Consider the following 25,094-nt stretch of genomic DNA (forward strand, 5'->3'; position numbering starts at 1 on the left):
GGCACGATGGGATGTTAGTGGCAGCTTGAAGGAAGCAATACTTCGGATTTACAGACCTGGCCACAGATAGCAAAGGAATGCCCTCATTTCCGCCCACCGATTATAAGTTATTTCTAATTCACAAAGAGGCCTCAGTTAAAGATGTCAACATTAATAACAATAATGTCTAGAATTTATTGAGTGCTTGACCACACGTCAGATACTGGGCATCTATTGTATGAAACGGCTTCCATTTTTTATCTTCGTATTATAAATGAACTGCCTCAAGGTAAATGGCTATTAAATGGGCATTAAATGGCCATTTGGTATCCTGAAGTTGGTAAGTGGCCAAGCAGAAGCTGAATCTGGGAAGTCTGAGCCCAGGGACTGTGCACTTAACCCGTGACCTTGTGCTGTCTCTTGAGGCATTCTGTTCCCTTACATCCCGATGCTACAGGAAGAGCCGTGGTATCCATGGCGGCCTCAGTTTCCTTATGTGAAAGCAAGAGGATGGGACTGAGTGGTCCTCTCTGATACCCCAGGACTCTCCCCATCTGGGGAAGAGATCAGAGCCCATCACCTCTGCAGCTGGAAAGAAGAACGTTGATGACTTTTGGGGAGACAGAGTCGGTCGTCACCGTGGCTGGGCTAAGAAGTAACACGCCAGAGTAAGTCTCTTTCCTGGAGTGCCCACTCTCCCTCTGCTAACACTTGAAACCAAAACCAAGCCTGAGAGGTTGGGATCTGTCCTCAGAAACAGGCACAGGAACGGGGGAGAAGGAGGTCCCCTGTTCTGGGCCTGTCTCTGTGCTGGCCCATCCACACACATGGTCTGGGGACCGGAAATGCACTCTTGGTCACCATCCCAGGGGCTGATTGCTCTGGGGGCCCTGCAGACTCTGAAGCCAGCCCGGCCCCAAGCCTGGAATCCGTAACTTCTGGCTGGCAACTGCACGCTCTGTCTAATCAGGAAAAGTGGATCCCTGGACCTTACTGCCTCCACGCTGAGCTCATGCTTTGGTTTAGGTGTTAGGTTTGCAGTCACGGAGGATGGCAAAGAAAAGCCTTTTTGCCTTGTCATTGGGACTCTTTTCAAAGAAAGCCAGAAATAGCCATGCTGGGAAGGGGTTCTGTCCGGGAATGGCAGGGTCCCCCCCCCCCCCCGCCAGGAGGAAGGTCTCAGTGTGGTCTTTTTGAGGAACTCAAAAGGACCTATCTAATTAGCACGTCAGAGAACTTACAAATCCCTCTGTACTTGGCTGGGGTAAGCTTTCTCTTTACCGTGAACAAGCACATACTCCAGAGAGGCAGAAAGATGTTGGCAGAAACCAATAAAAATAGGTGACTTGTCCGGGGGGTGGGGGGTGCCTGGGTGGCTCAGTGGGTTAAGCATCTGACTTTGGCTCAGGTCATGATCTCACCACTTGTGAGTTTGATTCTGTGTCTTCCTCTCTCTCTGCCCCTCCCCCTTGCATACTCTGTCTCTCTGTCTCTGTCTCTGTCTCTGTCTCTGTCTCTCAAAAACAAATACTAAAACATTAAAAAAAAATTAAAATAGGTGACTGGGGTGCCCCACCCCCTCTGGAACTACTTCAGACAAGTCTTACGTGCAATGTCTCAAATTTTCATGTGGAGAAAGCATTATGTGTATTATTTGGGTAATTAAATTTTAATTTTTAAAAAGCCACTCTGTTGGAAACCACCACGGTTTTTCTCCTGCAGTGCTTGGAAACACCCCGATCTTTGTGTTATTCTGTTCTCAAATTCAGGTCTTCCTCCCCTGTTTGGTTTTCTCCATGAACATGATGCCTTTGAAATTCTCTTAGGTGTTGGTTTACTTTTGGGGGAGGTCTGTCTCTCCACTTATCAGAATGCAACCATAATAGCATCCTGTAGACATTACTCTACACCAGGCATCATTTTAAGAGCTTTGTATGTAAATTAAACCATTAAATATCACAACAGACCCTCCCCCCGCCAGGAAGGAATATTCCATTAACATCCCCCATCTTACAAGGGGGGCGTGGGTGGCTCTGTCAGTTAAGCCTCCGACTCTGGCTCAGGTCATGATCTTGTGGTCCATGGGCTCGAGCCCCATATCCGGCTTTGTGCTGACAGCTCAGAACCTGGAGCCTGCTTTGGATTCTCTCTCTCTCTCTCTCTCTCTCTCTCTCTCTCTCTCGGAAATAAATACATATTAAAAGAAATATATCCCCATCTTACAGATGAGGACACTCTGCCCCACACAGGTGAGATGATCTGCCTGATGTCACGGGGCCAGGGTTTAAACTCAGTCACAGACTCTAGAGTCTGGCTCTTCACCACCAGCCATGATGTCACAGAAACCGGCGTGCTGGGCTTAAAGACACATCTCGGAACTTAGTGATCTTTCAGGGCGGACTTGATGATGGCCCGGGGAGCACGTGGTGCTGAGGAGAGAAGAGAGGCAGTTTGACCTGTGTGCAGGGTGTGTGCAGGTGCTCTGCTATCTGCTTATCCCTAGGGTCTGTCCAAAAGGGGTTTGTGAGCCCTCCAGGAAAGGGCTGCTCCCAGGGGCTCCTGGGTACTCCTGGCCCCCAGGGGGTCCAGGAAGCAGGGTGTTGCCTCCTGTGGATTTCTCATTTTTTAAATGACTTTTTTTAATGTCTGTTTATTTGTGAGAGAGTGAGCATGTAAGCAGGGGATAGGCAGAGAGAGGGGGACAGAAGATCTGTGCCGACAGCACACAGCCCGATGTGGGGCTCGAGCTCACGAGCAGCGAGATCATGACCTGAGCCGAAGTGGACACTTAACCGCCTGAGCCACCCAGGCGCCCCTGGATTTCCCACTTTTATCCACCCTAAACTGAGTCCATATAGCACGGACCCCAGCCCTGGCATCCACGTGGGCCAGTGTCAGATGGACCCTCCCAATGGCCACCTCTTGCTGTTTTTGTCTTGAGACAATGCATATGACATTTGCACACGAAACAAGATAAATGGCTGAATCTGGGGAAGGTGCTTGGCCGGATCGAATTTCCTGCGATTTAAGCAGAACGTTTCTTTCAGCTTCTCAAGCCCAGGGCCAAGGACAAAGACAAGTGCTGGGCTGTGCCCTAGGACGCAGGGTGAGCCAAGCTGACGAGCGGGAGGCAGAAGGGAGGGAAGAGCTAGTGAAATGTGCTAACCTGTCCCTGCTGGGTGCAGACAGTGCCGCTGACAAGGCCCACCTGGCCAGCGTCTGGGGCAGAAAGCAATCCTGCCCCGCGCAGCTCGTTTTGTTTTGGAGCAAAGGGACAGGAACACTGTTGACTCAGATGTTTGACCCAGGAAAAGAGGATGGGACTCCTCTGTTTTTTCCCTCCTTCTCAGAGAAAGGGTTCCTGTCTCCTGAGAAATCGGGGTCGCTGCTCCTGTCTGCCCCTGGAGCCACTCCCTGACTTTTGGGTTGGGAGATTTCCAGATTTCCTCCACATTTATGAAGGGAATCTTGTGCTTAATTTTTTTTTTTTTTTTTTTTTTTTTTTTTAGTTTGATAGCTTTTTGGCTTTCTTTTCTTTTCTTTTTTTTTTTTAATTTTTTTTAACGTTTATTTATTTTTGAGACAGAGAGAGACAGAGCATGAACGGGGGAGGGTCAGAGAGAGGGAGACACAGAATCGGAAACAGGCTCCAGGCTCTGAGCTGTCAGCACAGAGCCCGACGCGGGGCTCGAACTCACGGACCGCGAGATCATGGCCTGAGCTGAAGTCGGCCGCTTAACCGACTGAGCCACCCAGGCGTCCCTTTGGCTTTGTTTTCAATTTAAATTTTTTTTAAATTTTTATATTGCCTTAAAACACACAGACTATAAAATGTACCATCTTAACCATTTTTTTTTACATTTATTTATGTATTTTGAGAGAGAGAGAGAGAGAGAAAGTGTGAGAGGGGGAGGGACAGAGAGAGAGACAGAGAGAGAATCTCAAGCAGGCTCTGTGCTATTAGCACAGAGCCCGACTCAGGCCTCGTTCTCACAAACCTTGACATCACGACCTGAGCCAAACTCAAAAGTCACCACTCAACCGAGGAGCCACCCAGGTGTCCCTTAATCATTTTTAAGAGCACAGTTCAGGGGCTCTCTCTCTCTCTCTCTCTTTCCCTTTCCCTCTGCCCCTCTCCCCAGCTCATGCACGTGCTCTCTCTGTAAAATAAAATTAAGGGGCACCTGGGTGGCTCAGTCAGTTAAGCGTCCGACTCTTGATTTCAGCTCAGGTCATGATCTTGCAGTTTATGAGATCGAGCCCCACATGGGGCTCTGTGCTGACAGTGCGGAGCCTGCTTGGGATTCTCTCTCTCACTCTCCCCGCGCCCCCCCCCACCCCATCCCCCATGCCACCAATGAATAAATAAACTTAAAAATAAAAGAGCACAGTTCAGGGGTATTGACCACACTCACACGGCTGTGCAGCCATCACCACTGTCCATCCCCATAACTCTTGGAAACCTGAAAAGCACCTGTTAAAATATAACTCCCCAGTCTTCCCTCCCCTGAGCCCGTACCAACCACCATCCATTCTTCTGTCCATCTTTAGGATTCTGACTTCTCCAGGTACCTCATATAGGTGAAATAATACAACATTTGTCTTTTTGTGACTGCCCTTTTCACTTAGCATAATGCCCCCAAGGTCCCTCCTGCTGGAGCAGGTGCCAGGATGTCCTTCCCCTTTCAGGCTGAATAATAGCCCGTTGTATGGATAGGCCACACTCTGCTTATGGGTTAATTGGTGGATGGATGCTTGCCTTGCTTCCAGGCTATAGCCCTCGTGAATAGTGTTGCTATGAACACAGGTGCACAAATATGCCCCCGGGGCCCCTGCTTTCAATTTTTTTCAGTATATTCCTAGAAGTAGAGTTCCTGGATCATATGTGGCCATTCTATTTTCAATTTTTTGAGGAACCATCATACTGTTTTCCACAACGGCTGCACCATTCCACATTCCCATGAACAGTGTACTAGAATTCTAATTTTTCCCCATCCTCGCCAACAGTTGTCATTTTCTGGTGTGTGTGTGTGTGTGTGTGTGTGTGTGTGTGTGTGTGTGTGTGTTTGATTTAGTAGCCTTCCTAGTGGGTTGGACATAGTATCTCATTGTGGGTTTTTTGTTTATTATTTTTGAGAGACACAGAGCGCAAGTGGGGGGGGGGGAAGGGCAGAGAGAAAGGGAGACACAGAATCCGAAGCAGGCTCCAGGCTCTGAGCTGTCAGCACAGAGCCCGAGGCGGGGCTCGAACTCACAAACTATGAGATCATGACCTGAGCCGAAGTTGGACACTTAACCGACTGAGCCACCCAGGCACCCCCTCATTGTGGTTTTGATTTGCATTTCCCTATGATTAGTGACATTGAGCATCCGTCATTTGTGTGTCTTCTTTGGAGTAGTGTCTGTTCATGTCCCTTGTCCATTTTTAATCGGATCGTTTGGGGGTTTGGCCCTTGTGGTTACTGAGGTATAGGAGTTCTTTATGTATTCTGGATACTAACCCCTTATCAGATGAACGGTTTGCAAATATTTCCCCCCATTCCGTGGGTCGTCTTTTCACTCTGGCACACAGAAGTTTTAGTTTTGTGGTGGTCCGATGTATCTGTTTTTCCCTTCGTTGTCTGTGGTCGTGCTTGATTTGTACAAAAACGGTTTTCTCAGAAACCACCGTGGTTATTCTCCTGCAGTGCTTTGCAAAGTTCTGCCACCTGTGTCACTGTGTTTTCCTAGGAAGGTCTTTCTTCCGAGTGATTCCCACGGGTCTGCCTTCTGTCCATCCTGGGAGACAGAGTTGGTGGCCTGCACCAAAGGGACCGGTCCATATACACAAGCTTCCCCACTAAGGTGGCGGTTCGCCTGCAACCCCCCCCCCCCCCACCCAGTGGCCCACATGGATCCTGAAATCTCCCAATTAATCACTGTTCTGAGTTAGGACCCCTTGGGGAAAGGCAGACTGTTCCTAGGACCACGGACGGCTCTTGGACCCCCGTCAGGCACGAAGTCCTGGGAGGTGGGCTTCCCATGAATGCTGGGCATGATCTCAGCACTAAGACCAACCCCGGACAGACGTTCAGCTCCCCCAATATCGCCCCAACCAGAGGCAGAGAAAGCTCCAGAAAAGGCCTCTTGATCCTTCTCTGCTGGCTCTCGCTTCTGCCTTCTGGGCTCACGGTTCTCCACATGCACATTCCCTCAGGGGGCCTTGAAAACGGCTCATTCTGGCCATTCTTTTCCATTCTGGCACTTAATCATTTACTGCCATAGACAGAATCTATTTTGAACTGCCTTTTTTTGTCTGCTTGCTTCATATATGTGGGTCTCCTGTGGGCTCCACGGCAGAGATGCTTCATCCCCTGGCTCATTCTCAGAAACACAGCCAGCCACGTGGGGAGAACTGCTCTCAGGCACAGATGGCACCCGCAGTGGAGACGACAGCACTCTGGTTCCCTTCCACCTGCACCGTGGGACCAAGGCCAGCTTCCCGGCCCGCCTTCCAAATCAGAAAGAGCTGACCACAAAGTTCCTTTCAAAGCCACTTGCCTGCAGCCCTGGACCTTGAAAACACATCCCACAGTTGTTTTCTGTTCCCTGGGCTGGGATTTTGGTGGCTTGTAGACTGGCGTCTCTTCAAATTCGGATTCTTATACACTACCACTCAGTGATGCTGGTCTCTGGCCAGCTGATTTGGGGGTGGGGGTGGGAGTAGGGGCTTCCGGAGCAAAAGCCGTGTGCTCTCTCTGGGTCGGGTCCTGAACTGCTGTGCGGGGGGGGGGGGGGGGGGGGGGGCAGGGGGGCAGGATCTGGGGAGCTGGACTGTCATCCAGACTCAAGGGTATTTGCTGTATGGCCATCCACGAGGGCCCGCTGCACTTCGGGGGACCCTGGGGTCTTGTCACTCCCCTACACTCTGCAATAACTATTTTAAACTCCGCCTCTGATTCCTGTTCCCTCCCACTCAGCCAGGGACCTTGCCTCCCACTTCACAGAGGTGGTAAAACCTTCAACCAGAAACGCCCAGTGCCCCTCCCCCAAACACACAGACTGCCTTCACCTGCCCCGCCCTCCGCTATATCTGCTCTGCTGAGTCTGCACCCCACCCAGGACTGCTCCCCACCCAGCCTTCTCCCCACCACTTTCCCTGTGTCCACAAGATCCTCCCCAAAACAAAACCCATAAAGCCCTCCCTGGGCCCCTCACCCCTTCTAGCTAACACCAGCTTTCTGTCTTCCTTTTGCAGCCAAACTCCCCAAAAGATCTAAACTTACTTCCTCCCAGGGGCGCCTGGGTGGCTTAGTCGGTTAAGCCTCCGACTTCGGCTCAGGTCATGATCTCACGGCTCGTGAGTTCGAGCCCCGTGTCGGGCTCTGTGCTGCCAGCTAGGAGCCTGGAGCGTGTTTTGGATTCTGGGTCTCTCTACCCCTCCTCCACTCATGCCATGTGTCTCTGTCTCTTTCTCAAAATAAATAAACAAACATTAAACTTACTCCCTCCTATCTTCCACTCTCTGAAGAGTCCCACTTTCTCAGCATCACTAGAGTCGGGGGCATCTCAGTCCCTTCTCACCTGTCCTCTTGGCCAGAGAGACGCCAGAAGGTTCTCTTTGCCCAGCTGGCAAAGTCGCCCCCGCCTCATTAGAGCTACTCTTCTGCATCTCCTTTGGAGGCTCTCTTCCTGCACCGGGCTGGGCACCGTCTTCGATATCCTCGCACACCCCACCCCTGCCCCATGACACCGGTTACGGTCAATTCCCATGACTCGTGGTCCTTATGTTCGATACAGAAACTGCACACTGAATTAGCAGATACCAAACCCCTGCTCTCAGGGAAAATACAAGGTGAGCTTCCTTCCAGCCTCGGATCACATTTTCACCAACCGATCAATACATAACCTCATTGTGTGTGGGTTTCTGTTTAAAGACACCGTGTTTCATGTCTGTTGTTGGCTCATTAACAGTGAACTTGGGACCGACCGCACTGTATCTCCTGCCTGAATGAAGATTATCTAACCAACACACGTATTTTCTCCATACTGTGCCCCACAGGTTTCTTGCACTTGGGAACACCTTGGCACTGTATGCGTGGGGCCATCTGAAAGAGCCTAGTCACCAACAAAAAAGCACAGATATGCAAAAAACGGTGGCATGACACAGACCTTGAGAGGGACCTTATGAACAGTGCCAGCTGCAGCGAAAAGACAGAGCCCCCTTGTTCCATCTGTCCGAATGAGGACATCGGGAGACTTCAATTTTTCACCCTCTTGGGACGTCTGTGAACGACTGCAAGACGCTGTGAGGGTTGGGGGCGGGGAGGGGGTGACAGATCAAAGTAGCAAGCAGGCAAACTCACAAGTAGGGACTCCCTGAATCACGAGCACGGACTAGACACCCAGAAGCTGATAGTCACGGGCTGAGCGTCTTCCTTCTCGGACCTGGCTGTGCCCTGCACAGCTGGTGTGGCACATCTCGATGGAATTACACATTTAACTGTCCAAATTGTCCCCTTGAGCTTGTCCCCCTTAAACTGGGTCTGGTTCCAGTTCTGTCCCCTCCTTAGGAATGGAGCCACCATCCAGCCTGTCACCAAGAGTCATGGCCGACGCCTCCCCCTCCCCCCCAACACCTCAGAGTCCATCCATCCTAGGCCTTGGTGAGTTTATATCCCTCCTCTCCACCACCACTGCCCAGCCAGGTGAACTGACCTGGTTCAAGTGTGGATTAACCGACCTGGTTAAGTGTCTGACTCTTGGTTTCAGCTCAGGTCATGATCTCACAGTTCGTGAGACTGAGTCCCACGTCGGGCTCTGTGCTGACGGTGTGGAGCCTGCTTGGGATTCTCTCTCTCTCCCTCTCTCTCTCTCTGCCCCTCCCCTGCTCTCTTGTGTGTGTGTGATCTCTTTCTCTCTCTCAAAATAAATAAATAAACTTAAAAATAAATAAATAAAATATTTTTTAAAACCTCTGTTTTTTTTCATATGGAAGTTTATAGTTTCTTTTTTCTAAATTTTTTTTATTGTTTATTTTTTTTGAGAGAGAGCGAGAGTGAGCCAGCAAGCAGGGGAGGGGCAGAGAATGAGGGAGACACAGAATCTGAAGCAGGCTCCAGGCTCTGAGTGCTCAGGACAGAGTCCAACTCGGGGCTCGAACTCACAGACCACAAGATCATGACCTGACCTGTAGTCGGCCGCCCATCAACTGAGCCTCCCAGGTGCCCCATGGAAGTTTGTAGTTTCACACAAACACACCTATTTTTACTTTACATGTATCTATAATATATGTGTGTGTGTGTGTGTGCTGTCTTCTCTTCTAAGGACACCAGCACTGGATTAGAGCCCACCCTGCTCCAATATGACCTCATCTTAAACTTACATGTTAATTACATCTGCAAAGACCCTACTTCCAAATGTCACACGAACAGGTACGGAGGGTGGGCGCTAGGACATTAGCATATCTTTTGGGGGGATACGGTTCAACCCCCAACCCAATAAAAAGCATCCATCTCCATTAAGAGGTTCCCCATTGGGGTGCCTGGGAGGCTCAGTCGGTTGAGCGTCCGACTCTTGATTTCCGCTCAGGTCGTGATCTCACGGGTCATGAGTTCAAGCCCTGCATTGAGCTCTGTGCTGACAGTGCGGAGCCTGCTTGGGATTCCCTCTCTCTCCCTCTGTCGGTTCCTCTGTGCTTGTGGTTTTTTTCTCTCTCTCTCTCTCTCTCTCTCTCAAAATAAATAAATAAATAAACTCATAAAAAAAGTTTTCAGAGAGAGGTTCACGTTTTACTCTGCGCCCCTTGTCTTGGGTGCTGTTTGTGAGCCACGCCCTGAATAAAGCAGAGTGTGGTATCTGTCCATCCTTAGTCTGTTCATGGACAGCAGCCTAGTTTGGGGGTGTGATGTGTGGCTTCTGCATCCGTTTGACCATCCCCAGTGGACTCAGAGCTGGATCACCTGGCTGAAAGACCCCACTCTTTCGCTCTTCCCAGAGACCCCCTGGCTGTTTCCAGCCACCCTCAAGACGCCCTCTCTGATTCTGAGGACTGATTAGGCTCAGCTAATCAAAGTGCCAAGCCACCTTTGACAAGGGATTTATTTTTTAATTTATTTTTACTTAACAAATACACATGCAGAGTGTTTTGTGTGACTCAAATGCTAGTCTGAGAGTTTTAAAAATGTTAATTCGTTACATGTCTATTTTTATCTCAATAAAAAATAAATGACATTTCAAAAAGAGATGTCAGCTCATTGAATCCTTCAGCCTCATGAAGTGGGAACTGCTGTTATCTAGCTTTTTCAGATGGGGAAAGTGGGGCACAGAGAAGTCAAGGAACTGGCCCATAGACACACAGCGAGGGAGCGATGGAGCTGGATTGGAACCCAGCCAGTTGGGCTCCACAGTTGGCACTCTTTGTCCCCACCTTATGAGGTGACTGAGGCTTCATCATCTCTACCCCTTCTCTCTCAGCCCAGGTCTAATCGACCTGCTCATCCTGCTGGCTCCGCCTTCAAGGAAAATTCTTTTTTTTTTTTTTTTTTAAAGTAGGCTCCATGCCCAAGGTGGGGCTTGAACTCACAACCCAGAGACCAAGAGTCGTGTGCTCTACCAACTAAGCCAGCCGGGCACAAGCCCCACCTTCACAACTCATCCTGCACCTGACCCTTCTCACTCTCCCCCATCCCTGCACCCCATTGCGGGTCTCTGTCCCCTCCCTCCTGGAGGACAGCAATCACTTTTTTCATTTTTAAAGTTTATTTATTTATTTTGAGAGAGAGAGAGAGAGAGAGAGAGAGAGAGAGAGAATCCCACACAGGCTCTGCACTGACAGCACAGAGCCCGACGCAGGGCTCGAACTCGTGAACTGTGAGATCGTGACCTGAGGGGAAACCCAGAGGCGCACGCTTAACCGCTTACCCGACTGAGCCGCCAGGCAGCAGTCACGTCCTTACCGGTCTCCCTGCTTCCACCCCTCCCCTGCCTCTGTCTTCCCCAGGCTCTGTCACACAGCAGCTCACATGGCAGCCAGATGTCCTTTTAAAAATGGAAGTCTTGGAATAACGTTCTGATTCATGCCACACTGTGGGAGAGCCTCGGAAACATTCTGCCAAGTGAGAGAAGGCAGACACAGAAAGAGAAACAGTGTATGATTTCCCTTCCCTGTGCAATCTCGAGAGTAGATGAATTTGCAGACGGCGGTAGAATAGGGGCTCCCAGGGGCCGTGTTGGGCACAGCAGTAGGGGAGTTGTTGCTGAATGGGTGCAGGGTTTCTGTTCGGGGGGATGAAAAGCTTTGGGACATGGATAGTGGTGACGGGTGTACGATATCAAGAATGCAACAAATGTCCCTGATCGGTGTGCACATGAATATGATTAACGGGGCAGATTTTATGTCGTGTCTGTTTTGCCACACTTGTGAAAATTAATAATGTACTAAGGGCGCCGGGGTGGCTCAGTCAGTTAGTTAAGCGTCTGACTTCGGCTCAGGTCCTGATCTCGCGTCTTGAGTTTGAGCCCCGCGTCGGGCTCTGCCCTGACAGCTCGGAGCCCGGAGCCTGCTTCGGATTCTGTGTCTCCCTCTCTCTCTGCCCCTCCCCCACTCGCGCTCTGTTTCTCAAAAATGAATAAAAGTTAAAAAAAATTTTGAAAATTAATAATGTACCAAATAAATAGCATGCCAACACCTTTAAAATTATACATTTTAAATAAGTGAATTGCATGGTCATGAATTATACCTCAGTAAAGCTGTTTTTTTGCATAAATGGGTTACCTTATCTGGGATCAGTGCCCTCCTGGGATGAAATCCTAGACTTGACCAGGCCCTTGGTGATCTGCTGCCCCCAGTGCCCTTCTCAATGTCTCCCCATTCTTCACTTGCTCCTCAAATCACTTGGGCCACTTAGCTGTTCCTCTAGGGTACCAAGGACACCTCTACCCCAGGGCCTTTGCACGTGCTCTACCCCCTGCATGGAACTCTTCCCTCAAGTATCTGCACTGTCCACTCCTACTTCCTTCATCTCCCTCCCCAAATGTCATTTAAGGCACCTTCCTTAACCAGTAAAATAGCAGACACACAACCCCGTCACTATCTGCTTTTTATCTTGCTTTATTTTCTTCTCAGCACATTTCACCATCTGAATATTAAAAACGTTTTAAAAAAAAACCCCAAATCCTCTGTCTCCTCCAACTGGGAGCTTAATGCTGTGAGAGGAGGGAGTTTGTTTTAGCTCTCAGCCCCTCAAAGAATGCCTGGTCCCCATAGGTGCTTAAGTAAGATTTGTTGAGACAATAAAGAGCTGCAAAGCATTTCAGCTTGTGGGTGCTACATAATGTCTTTTGCTATTATCAACAATGTTGCGACAAATACCCTTGTATCCAGGTCTTGGGTACTCGGTAGAGTTCTCCCGTGGGACAAATTTCTCACCAATGGAACTGATGCCTCGAAGGCATGTGCATGTTTTGGCTTCCTAGATGTTGCCAGATTGCCTTCCGAAGGGGGCATCAGCCATCCCATGGCTGACCACCCCGCTGAGACAGAGAAACTGGAGGGATTTCACGGAGGACTGCCTTTTTTCCTCCTTTCCCTGCTTCGGATTCTCCCGTGATGGGCACCCACACGTGTATGTGTGGTACAGACAATGTGTCTTCCTTGTAAAGGTCAAGGAGTTAATGATTTCTTTGGAGTTTTCCAGCACAATGTATAACATCTGAGGAGTGACTGGGCAAGGTCCTCATGTACCTTTTCCCAGAGCACTGACTCACCAAGACTCCTGACTCCAGGGCATAAGTGGCTTATAGAGGACACCTCAACACTCATTTTTGTTTTGACCAGTTCCTGGATGCCTGAGAAGACACACACACTGGACCACAGTCCTCAATAAAAACCCCAGACCCCAAGCAAAGGCAAGACTCTGTCTCTTTTCCTTTCTGAGTCTTCCAGATGCTCTGTCTATTTCTGCGTTCTCTCTACGCCTTCCATAAACTCTGCTCTCACTCTCTCTCTGCTTATGTTTGAGTTCTATCCTGCACGAAGCCAACAACACCCTATTGGCTGGTCCCGCAGGACCCCCACTGGCCACCCTCCATCACCACCAACCACTGTAGACTTTCCTACGGCCTAAGTAATGATGTGCCATCTTTTATCTTTGCTAACCTGAGAGGTGGGAAGTATTTTTTTTTTTCCTTCTAGTTTTAACCTGTATTTCTCACTCTGAGTGAGGTTGATCACTCTGAGTTGCTTTGCTCTTGCTTCCAGGAACAAGGTCTAAGCCCTTGGAATGTCCTGTCTTAGAAGAGTGTGTTTCTTTACCTGGGGGCCTCAGACCACGCCAGAAAGTGTAACAATGTGATTTAGACTTGGCCACACAGTGTCAGTTCAGCCTCTGGAGGGGCTGGAGACTGCCCGTCAACCACCTGGGGAGTCTATCACGTCCGTGTGTTGGAGCCCCAATAAAGTCCCTGGACACCAAAGCCTGGAGGGGCTTCTTTGGTGGGCAGTACTCCGTGTATGTTGCCACATGTCGTTGCTGGGAGATGTTAGCACTCTCCTTGACTCCACTGGGAGGGGACAGCTGGAATTAATTCTCTTGGACCTTGCCCCAGGAGCCTCTGCCCTTGGCTGACCTTAATATGTATCCTTTTGCTGCCATAAACCATAATCATGAGTGTCATGGCTTTGCTGAGTTCTCTGAGTCATTCTGGCAAATCATTGAACTTGAGGTTAGTCTCAAGGTGCCCCAAACTTGAACTTATCCTTGCAAAAGTTTGGTGGCCCATATAGGCACCTGTGTCTGTTGCCCTCTGCCTGCCTTTTGGGGCCTTCTACTGGTTCCAGTCCTGTGTCAACCATAGCAATTTGAGCTCCTGCTCTGTCTCATGGGGTTCTTGGAGACCCTCTGGGGTGTGGCCAGGGAGCACCTTCCCAAGCTGGTTTGAGACTTAAAATCTCGATGCACTGAAGTGCTCAGCTGGCCAGGCCACTCCTTAAAGCTGTGGATGACTGAAAACGGGCCACACGTCCAAAAGGAGAACGGCAAAATCAATTATGGTACATCTACCAGATGGGATGTTACGCAGCTCTTAAAAATAACAACCACGAGGACCGCAGCAATATATTTAAAAAAAAGTGCCCACAACGCTTAAAACAAGCAGAATCCAAAGCTCTATCTGTGCCGACCGGAACCTATAAACATGCGCCTGCAGGTGAACAGAAACCGGAGGGAACGTAGAACGGAGCAGAGGGTGGTGTGGATGATTTCCCCCTTGTTTTGTCCTTTGGTGGTGGTGGTGCAATTGATCGGATGGAGAGAGAGAATGAGTTCAGAGCCCCCCAAGGAGGGAGAGGCTGTGGACCTCACGCCTCTGCCCTGAAGGGCTGCCAGGGAGGGGGCTTGGTGGCTTCTGCAACACTCTGCACTCGGCAGGGGGGCGGGTGGGGAGGGCGGGGCACCTTGCAGGGAGCAGGTTATGCCGATGTGCTTCCTGGTCCACCCAAGTTCACGGCTGCCATCTGGACCTGTGTTTCCCTCAGCGTGATACATGTCCCACCTAATTTCAATACAAGTGGTGTGTGTGTGTGTGTGTGTGTGTGTGTGTGTGTGTGTGATGGTGATTTTCTACCATGGTAAAATACACCCAGCATAAAATTTCCCATTTTCGCCATTTATTAAGAGTACAGTTCAGTGGCATTAAGTATGTTCACATTGTCAGGCAACCATCACCACTGTCCATCCAGCAGAACCTTTCCATCTTCCCAAACTCTGTCCCCACCAAACAACCCTCCAACCCCTTTCCTCCAGGCCCTGGCACTCGCCATCCTACTTTCTGTCTCTGTGGATCTGACTCCTCTGGGAACCTCATCTAAGGGGAATCATACAATATTTGCCCTTCTCAAAAATTTTTTTACTGTTTATTTTCGAGGGGGAGGGGAGGAGCAGAGAGGGCGGGAGACCCAGAATCCAAGCAGGCTCCGGGCTCTGAGCTTCAAAGGGCAGGCCTACGCCGGCCAACTCCCTCTTGTTCTGTGTCCTTCACCTTGACCACGCCTCCTCCCCTTGAGTAACCACCTCCCCCCCCACCTGCCTAACAGGACTCAGACCCTTCCCCCAGCCAATTGGCTGAGGCCACAGCCATTACCTCACCAACTGCCCCTAGGCCCCAATAAAACCTTTGTCCTTTTGAAACTCGCTCTCTCTCCCTGCTATCTCACCCCTGCGTCGGTGCAGGTAGGGGATTGACCTTGAGCTAGCTCGAATAAAGGCTCTTTTGCTTTTACGTCGGACTCGGCTCCCTGGCGGTCTTTGGGGATCACGAATTCTGGGCGTAACAAGCTGTCAGCACAGAGCCCGACGCGGGGCTCGAACCTGTGAACTGTGAGATCATGGCCTGAGCCGAAGTCGGTCGCTTAACCGACTGAGCCACCCAGGCGCCCCAAATTGCCCTTTTGTAACTGACTTATGGCACTCGGCACACCGCCCTCAAGGTACATCCGTGCTGTAACGTGTCAGAATTTTCCTCCTTTTTAAGGCAGAATAACATTCCACTGTGTGGGTATACTGCATTTTGGGTATGCGATCATTTGTGATGGATGTTTGAATTGTTTCCACCTTTTGGCTCTTGTAAATAATGCTGCTGGGAACATGGGTATACAAATATCTGTTTCAGTCCCTGCTTTCGACTCTTTTGGGTACCTACCCAGAGTGGAATCGCCAAGACAAGTGGGTTTGGTTTTTTATATACCTAGTTAGGTATTCACTTAATGCGTTGATTCGGTTACACAATAGAGGTCTGTGAGCAACGACCACATGCCCGATAGTACTTCTAAGCCCTGGGGATACAGATCAGTGAACAAAACCAAAAACCTGCCCTCACGGAATGTACATTCTAAAGAGGAGAGACAGACAATAGACAAACGAGCATAAGTAAAATACACAGAATGTGAGAACGTGATAAGAACGAACAGAAATGAGAACAAGAAAGGCAGGGTGGACGTTTGGGAAATGTTGCTAAAAAATACTAAAATACAGGGGCGCCTGGGTGGCTCCGTCCGTTGAGCATCCGGCTTTGGCTCAGGTCATGATATTGCAGTTCACAAGTTTGCGTCCCACATCGGGCTCTGTGCTGACAGCTCAGAGCCAGGAACCTGCTTCGGATTCTGTGTCTCCCTCTCTCTCTGCTCCTTCCCCTGCTCGTACTCTGTCTCTGTCTCTCTCTCTCAAAAATAAACATTAAAAAAAAAACTAAAATACAAAGCTTTTTTCTTCCTTCCATGGTCTCTCTCTTGACCATAGAGACCATGGTGTTTTTCATTTGCTACTTCACTTGATCTTAGCCAAAAGGCCGAGAAGCGATTTTCATTTGCTACTTAACATCTTTCTAAGTAAAACTCAAAAATCTACCTCCAGCTCACGGATGAGTAAGGATTGAAAGGAAAAGGACTTGAGGTTGCCTGATCTTTCTCTTTCCTTCGATGCCATCATTTGCAAGACAGGTGGGTGGCTAACATGGGAAGTCACACAGGAAGGAACAGGTGATAGGGTTCCTTGGTGGTTCATGATTCTTAAACCACCATTGCCCACCTTCTGCATGTGAAGCAAGCTCCGATGTGAATAGAAAGCGTGGCCTCTCTAGACTGTCAGGATCCCCACTTATTTTTTTTTTTTCAACGTTTATTTATTTTTGGGACAGAGAGAGACAGAGCATGAATGGGGGAGGGGCAGAGAGGGAGGGAGACACAGAATCGGAAACAGGCTCCAGGCTCTGAGCCATCAGCCCAGAGCCCGATGCGGGGCTCGAACGCACAGACCGCGAGATCGTGACCTGGCTGAAGTCGGACGCTTAACCGACTGCGCCACCCAGGCGCCCCTGGATCCCCACTTATTAAGTATTTTGTGTCACATGCTTATCATGCCCTAGCTTTGGATCCCAAGGAACTGCCCTGCACTGTGGGTCTGTTGGAGCACCAGCTCTTAAGCAAACTGGTGTCAAACAACCACAAGCGCACTTGTTTCTGGAACCTCTTTTGTTCACGGGCATGCTTCAAAGCCCCATGAAACCTCACTCAACAAACACAAGTTCAAAGATAAAATTATAAAGAGTTTCAAAATGGGGGCACCTGGGTGGCTCAGTTGGCTGAGCGTCCAACTTCGGCTCAGGTCGTGATCTCGTGGTTCGGGAGTTTGAGCCCCACATCAGGCTCAAAGCTGTCAGCACAGAGCCCATTCAGATCCTCTGTTCCACCCCACTCCCGCCTCTCTGCCCCTCCCCCACTCGCATGCACACGGGTTCTCTCTCGAAAATAAATAAAACATTAAAAAAAAACAACAAGGAGTTTCAAAATGGTGAGAACGGAGTATTAAACCAAACATGGGACTCCTCTGAGCGTGGGGCCAACTGCACAGGCTGTTGTTGGTTCACAACCCTCCTGGGAGCTCCCCTGGTGTGATGTGAAGTCAGCCCCTATACTTGGAAGCAGAGAGAGACCAAAGGAAGAGGCAGGCTACTCCAAGGAGGTAGGGGGCAGTTGCTTTTTGTTTTATTTTCTTTTATTAAGTTTTATTTATTTTTGAGAGACAGAGACAGAGCATAAGCAAGGGAGGAACAGAGAGAGGGAGACACAGAATCCGAAGAAGGCTCCAGGCTCGGAGCTGTCAGCACAGAACCCGATGCGAGGCTCAAACCCACGAACTGTGAGATCACGACCTGAGCCAAAGTCAGAGGCTTAACCGACTGAGCCACCCAGGCGCCCCTAGGTGACAGTTTTAATAAGCAAAGGGAACCCACGTACGAGGTTGTCTTGGGTAGCACGTGTCCCTAGGCTGCCTGACAAGTCTTAGAGGTTTATAAAGAAGCCTTAACTGTGTTCAGTCGTGTATACCGTGCAGGTGTTCTCAACCCCACATCACTGTCTCAAGACTATGACCTCAGAGCAGCTTCTGAGAACAGGAAAGGCAAGTGGAACCCACATTCCAAGGACAGGGCAGGGGGTGAGGGGCCTCTGAGTACCCTGGTCCAGCCCATGGGTCACTCAGCAGGCAAATTTTTTTTCAATGACATTCCTTGACAGTCACTCACCCACGAAGCCACCCCTGGTCTGTAGACTTGGCCTGGAGTAGGCAGCTTCAGAATGCAGCGAGGAAGGAGACGGTTTGGGAGGGAGAGGACACACAGGTGACAAGGGCTGTGGTCAAGGGCATTTATTCTGATGGCACTATGAACACTTACAGAAAACCGATAGCCCCCGGGGTGGGAGCCGATCCTGCTCCCCCACTGGTGTGCACACAAGGAGAAATTGCAAAACATAAAAAAATGCCCATTGGGGATTCGGTTCAGAGATCAGCCACCATTACAGCAAAGAACCACCTCTCGCTGCCCAGAAGGGCAGGCAAGAATACATTGGGCTGAAAAAGTGAAAGGGTGACATCGCTCAGTGCAGGCGAAGATGTGGGGAAACAGGGACTCGCCCCCTACTGGGGGCTGTAGAAACTGCCTCATTCGCTTGAACAATTGGCAATCCCTGGGGACTGGAGGTTGCTCACACCACATACCCCAGAACTTGTGTTTCTAGACACATTCCAGAGAGAATCTCTCACGTGGGGAACCAGAAGCAAGGTGCAAAGGTGTTCATTGCAGCACTGAGCGTAATAGCAAAAAATTAGTAGCAGTATAAATGACCATAGTTCTTTTTTTTTTTTAATCTAAGCTAGTTACCATGTATTGTAGTCTTGGTTTCAGGAGCAGAACCCAGTGATCTGTCACTTACATATAACACCCAGTGCTCATCCCAACAAGTGCCCTCCTTAACGCCCATCGCCCATTTAGCCCATCCCCCACGCACCGCCCCTCCATCGACCCTCAGTTTTTTCTCTTTGTTTAAGGGTCTCATATGGTTTGCCTCCCTCTCTGTTTTTATCTTATTTTCCCCTCCCTTTCCCTGTGTTCATCTGTTTCGTTTCTTAAATTCTGCATATGAGTGAAATCATATAATATGTCTCTTCCTCTGACTTAGTTCACTTGGCAAAATACCCTCTAGGTCCATCCACGTTGTTGCAAATGGCAAGATTTCATTCTTTTTGATCGGAGTAATACTCCATTGTGTGTATATACCACATCTTTATCCATTCATCAAGCGGTGGACGTTCGGGCTCTTTCAATACTTTGTACGGAGTACTGCTCCCTCGTAGATAATACTGCCGTAAGCATTGGGGTGCATGTGCCCCTTTGAATCAGCATTTTTGTATCCTTTGGATAAATACCTAGTAGTGCAATTACCAGGTCGGAGGGTAGTTCCATTTTTAATCCTTTGAGGAACCTCCATCCTGTTTTCCAGAGTAGCTGCACCAGTCTGCATTCCCACCAGCAGCGCAGAAGGGTTCCCTCTTCTCCGCATCCTCACCAACGTGGTGTTGCCTGAGTTGTTCCTGTTAGCCATTCGGACAGGTTCGAGGTGGTATCTCATTGTGAAATGACTATACTTTTTAACAACCAAAACGGAATATTAAAATAAAGGACTTTAAGGGGCGCCTGGGTGGCTCAGTCGGTTAAGCCTCCGTCTTCAGCTCAGGTCACGATCTCACGGTCCGTGAGTTCGAGCCCCGCGTCCGGCTCTGGGCTGATGGCTCAGAGCCTGGAGCCTGCTTCCGATTCTGTGTCTCCCTCTCTCTCTGCCCCTCCCCCATTCATGCTCTGTCTCTCTCTGTCTCAAAAATAAATAAATGTTAAAAAAAATTTAAAATAAAGGACTTTAAAACGAACACCTATCAAGAATAAATCTCAACAGGATGTCAGGTTAAAAAAAAGCAATTTGTAAGCTGTGGACAGTGTGAAAGTGTACATCTGAAGACACAACATGCAATACTCTATTGTTCACGGCTGCTTAACCAAGACAGTAAAGGTATGAAAGCACGGACGGGAAGGACACAGGCCAACCTCAGGGCTGAGAGGTTGCTTCAAGAGAGAGAATGAAATCCACCAGGATGCGAAGGGGATTTCTTAAAATAAGAATTGGAAACCTGCAGAGCAACAATGTTAACATATATTAATTCTGGGTGTGTGTAGCGGGGGGACGCACGAGTGTTTAGTTTCGTCCCTATAGTCAGTCTTCCGGAAATTTGAGCCACTCCATAATTAAAAAAAAAAAAAAAAAAAAAAAAAAAAAGAGCAGTGTTGAAAGTTTCTCTTTTTGTTTCTCACCCTTCCGCCGTCTCCACCTTTTAAACCGAGGCCTGGGGTGGCGTGGGGTGACAGGAATGGGGGCTATGCGGTGAGGAATGAAAACTGGCCCGGTGGGGGGCAGGCAGGTGAGGCTCACCGTCTCCTTCGCAGATCCACTTTGGCTCCGCCCCCGCCCAGCGGTATCCAAGGCAACCAGGGTCAAAGCTCGCTCGGACCAGGTGTCAAGCCAGGCTCCGGGACGCCACCTGGTGGTCTTTCTGGTGACCCAAGAGTGGGTCAGGGGACCGCCTTGAGAGGCGCTCCTTAAAAATAAAGACCAGCGTTGTCCTGTCGCACCGGGTCCTTAGGGCAGTGGCGATTCATCCCAGAAAATGCTTTCATTAAAGTTCGGCTGCAGCCATTGGCTACGCGGGGTTTTGGGGGTGTCTCCAGGAGTCCCTCAACGCTCCCGCCATTCGCAGGTGTGTGTCTTCATGGGGACCCCCCCAGACCTCGCGGTTAAAAAGCCTCTTGGAGACCCCAAGAGAGAAGGCTTTAAAACATGCCAGTGTGGACTTCCAGAGAGCATAAACCCATTCTTCTCTATTTTTTTTTTTTTAATTTGCTTTACTCTAAAAGTAACATACATTTGTAGAAAGCTTGGAAAATCATCTCACCACCCACACATAACCAGAACTAACATTCGGGCTTTATCCTTCTAGTATCCCTCTGCTCCATTCATTTTTGAGGGGTTGGTTTCTTACAAAATTGGAACTTCACAGGCTCAGAGGGATTTTCCACCAGGAAAGGTAGACCTGGGTTATAAGCCCAGCTCCCCTGCTTAACTGTCCCCTCAGGCAAACGGATGAACTTCTCTATGTCTCAGTCTTCCGACCTGCAAAATGGGAATATTAACTGCATCTCATAGGGCCACTTGGAAATTTTCGATGATGTAATGCGAATAAAACATCTAGCACCGTGCCGAATACATAGTAAGGATTCGCACCTTGGCCATCGCTAAAATTATAGCAGCACTCAGCGTGATATAATTAAAAGATTCTGCAGCCCACTTTCCCCACTTACACACAGCATACGCATTTTCCTCACGTGGAGGAAAAACCTAGTTTTTTCCTTGCTGTGTGGAGAAGCGTCCCTGCTTCTCTACTATGTTATGTCTTTTACCTGTGGGTCTCCTCTCCTGCTCGCAGAAAACGCCGCGTTGCTGACACTTCTGGTCACCAGATGTGTAGAGGTTTATCCCCATGCCAAGCAACTCCCCATGACACCAGGTGGGCGTCCTGCAATTTAACTCAATCCCAACACTACCTACCTGGAGATGGTGTCAGATCCCGCAAGGTTAAGGGCTCCACCCTTAAGTCTGCAAGACGGCCCCCGTCCCCACTTCAGATGCCTGTGTCAAATCCAGATTGCCTGTGGCCTGTGCTTCTGACCAACTGCTCCGGATCGGAGATCCCAGCGTCCCCCCCCTCCTTGAGTTCAATTAATTTGCGAGAGTGGCTCACAGAACTCGGGGGAACACTTACTTACATTTACCAGTTTGTTAAAGGATATGGATATTATTATATTATTAAAGGCGAGGTCTGGGAGCTTCTGTCCGTGTGGAGTTGGGTATGTCATTCTCCCCGGGGCCTCGAAGCTCCCCGAGCCCATACCGTTGGGATTTCGTGGAGGCTTCCTCATGCAAGCATGATCAATTATTAACTCCATTTCTGGTTCCTCTCCTCTCTCCGGAGAAGCGGAGGGGGAGGGGCTGAAAAGTCCAAGCTTCTCATCATGACTTGGTTTTTCTGGTGACCAGCCCACCCAGAGTCACCTCGTTAGAGCAGAAAAGTACTCCAGTGCTCTCATCAGTTAGGAATTTGCAAGGGGGTTAGGAGCCCTGGGTCGGGGACATGGTCAAAGACAAATATTAGACCAGAGATGCTCCCGGGGTTCTCAATAAAGTAGAGGTTCAGTGCCAGAAACTGGGGGGCTGAGACCAGTATATACTTTCTATTCTCTCACTCTGTGTGTGTGTGTGTGTGTGTGTGTGTGTGTGTGTGCGTGTGCGTGTATCTCCTTAAATATTATCTAAGAATGGGGTCCTTAATGATCACATGATGTTTCAACATGCAAATGTATCCAATAACTTATTTTTGTTTCCAATAACTTATTTAACCAACTCTCCACCTTTGGATTCAAAACGTTCCCCCCCCCCCTTTTTTTTTTCTTTTTATAAGCAGTGCTCTAGAGAAGATTCCTCATTAGCTGCTTCCCCCATTGATGATTCATTGAGGCCTTCCCCTCTCCAGGATCAAATAAACATTTTCCTAAGTGTGTTCAGTTCCATTACGGCTCCAGATTTTTAATTGAGTTCTTTAATCCATCTGGAATGTATTTCGATGCCGTGAAGTGAGAGCTAAGAAGTCTCGTTCTCTCCTTCACAATAACCTCACGCACTGTCCCGGCATCATCGACCACTCCTCCATCCAATCACTCTTCACTGGTTCGTTGAACCACCCTTATTAGAGTCTAAACTCATCTCCGTGCTCGCTGGCTGCTGGGCCCATTGTTTTGCCTCCTACTGCAGGTGTGGCTATTGGCCACAGGCATCGTTTTGTTGAGTCCCAGGGGAGCTCAACCTTTTGGCACAGGGCACGACTTTCAGACAGGAGGAGCCAAGGCTCCAGCTCTTCCCCAGCCTGTGTTGACTGTCTTTGCTATCTTTCCTGCACCACGGACAATCTTCTATTGCTGTTTAGCGTCAAGCCCAAAACTCGCCTCCTGTATGGTCCGCCATTTCCCTCCATGGTCGTATCTATACTTGGAAATCTCTCAGCACTTATGTATTTGTATTCAGCCTCCTCATGGGCGGCAGGTTGTGTTTTCCAATGATGGCCTCACCAGTACATTTATCCATCCTACGTACTCTTGTTAAAAAAAATCGACTGACTTGCCTCTCCCTGAGAAGTGGAGTCTGTGTGCCTTCCCGTGAGTCTGGACCTTCTGGTTGCCCCATCCAATGGACCACAACCAGAGTGATGCCAAGTGATCTCTGGGATGAGGTCATAAAAAGGATATGGCTTCTTCCTGACTCTCTCTCTCTTTCTCTCTCTCAGTCCTTACCTTTGGAATCCAGCCACCATCTTTTGAGAAAGCCTAAGCCACAAGGAGAGGCCACGTGTAGGTGCTCTGGCCAGTATCAACTGTCAGACATGTGAATGAATGACATGATTCTGGCCTCAGCCTTCTAGCCTTCCAGAATTCCAGCTGAGGACGCAGACATTAAGAAGCAAAGATAACGGGGTACGGGGAGGACAGGAAATTGTTGTTGATGAGGGCAAAGTTTCTGTTTGGGATGATGAAAAAGTTCTGGACTTTGAGAGTGGTGATGACCGTACAACATCATGCATGTGTTCGAATGGCACACTTAAAATGATAAATTTTACATTCTGTGTATTTTACCACAATAAAAAAAATATATTAAAGGGAAAAAAAAAACCCGGAAAACAAAGATGAGTCATCCCCACTTTCCCTCTTGAAATTCCTGAGCCACAGAAATCAACCCCAAAACTAAGTTTTGAGGTAATTTTTGTTATGTAGCAATAGCTAACTAATACAGACATGATCTCCTACCTTGCAGAAAAAGAATACGCCCCTTTTCAGGAATAAATGATAAGCTTTCAGGGCAAAGTCTCTCCCCACAGCACCTAAAACACTGCTAAGGACACAGTAGGTGCTCAGAAAACGTTTGTAGACTTGAATGTTCTAAGTTACAGATGCGATCTTCGATCCTTTCACAGTGCTTAAAGTTACAACATCAATCAGAGACCTTACAAAACTCACCCTGCTGTCAAGAAGGTCTGAACTAACGATTACTGGGCACCCCTGCGCCAGGCACATCATCTCCATTACGGTTAAGTCCCCGGGTTCTGGAGTCGGGCAAACCCGGGTTCAAATCGTACCACCATACTTACCAGACGTGTGGTCTGGGGCAAGTTACTTGATCATGTGGGACCTCCGTTTCCTGGAACCGCAACACGGGTTTCGCAGAACCACTTTCGGAGAGATGTGTGAGGACTAAGCAGCGTAAATGCGCATAGATCACGAGCAAACGTGAGGTGCACATTCAGTGCTCGAGAAATGTTAGCTGTATCTCATTTGCTCTTCATATCAGCTCTGCAATGCGAGTGCAGACTTATGTCTGTTTTACTGATGGGGAAGGAAACTTTGGAAGCGTGGGCCACCTGCTAACACGAGTGGCCAGGGGTTAGAGCCTGGAAAGCATCGGCTTGCTCTGGCTGCCACAACCCCCACAGAAGTTAATTTTCTCACAGTTCCGGGGGTTAGAAGTCAGAGACCAAGGTGACAGCAGGTTTGGTTCCTTCTAGGCCTTTCTCCTCAGCCTGTAGATGTGGTCTTCTCCCTGTGTCCTCACGTGGTCATCCCTCTGTGCGTGTCTGTTCCCTAATCCCCTCTTCCTAGAAGGACGCGAATCATAATGGATTGGGACCCGCACGTACAACCTTCTTTAACTTAGTCACCTGTTTAAAGACCCTAACTACAAAACAGCTCCATTCTCAGGGAGTGAGGTTTGGGACTTCTGCATGTGAATTTCGGGGGGGCGGGGCACCTGGTTCAGCCCATCGCGGCCCCCTTCCTGTCGTTCCTGAAGCATGTGGAGGTGAAGGTCTGTGCTGGGACCTTGGTCTCGGCCTGTCCCGGGTCTAGGGCTGCGTGTCCGGACCAGAAGGAAACACCCAATCGGTGAGGTACGTTCAGGGAGAACAGCCTGTTCCGCGTGAGGCCAGGCTGTCAGACTCCGCCGCTGCCCTCCAGGCCTTGGCAAGACTAGAAAGTGCCAGTAAAACCGCATGGAGCGATGATTGTTCAGACAGGTCCAGGCCGGCAGGGCTCACCTCCTCACAAAGACCCGGGAGAGGGGAACAAAATATCTGTTGCCTAAGTGGAGAGGAACA

The 25,094-nt window shown here is 49.3% G+C and overlaps 1 pseudogene; it reads right to left on the reverse strand.

Moving 5' to 3' along the window:
- Window positions 1-16,185: 16,185 nt before the first annotated feature.
- LOC112860181 (U2 spliceosomal RNA) lies at window positions 16,186-16,314 on the reverse strand (annotated as a pseudogene).
- Window positions 16,315-25,094: the final 8,780 nt, after the last annotated feature.

Source organism: Puma concolor, chromosome E3, assembly GCF_028749965.1.
Source record: "Puma concolor isolate L17-30 chromosome E3, mPumCon1.1.hap2, whole genome shotgun sequence".
NCBI lineage: Eukaryota > Metazoa > Chordata > Mammalia > Carnivora > Felidae > Puma > Puma concolor.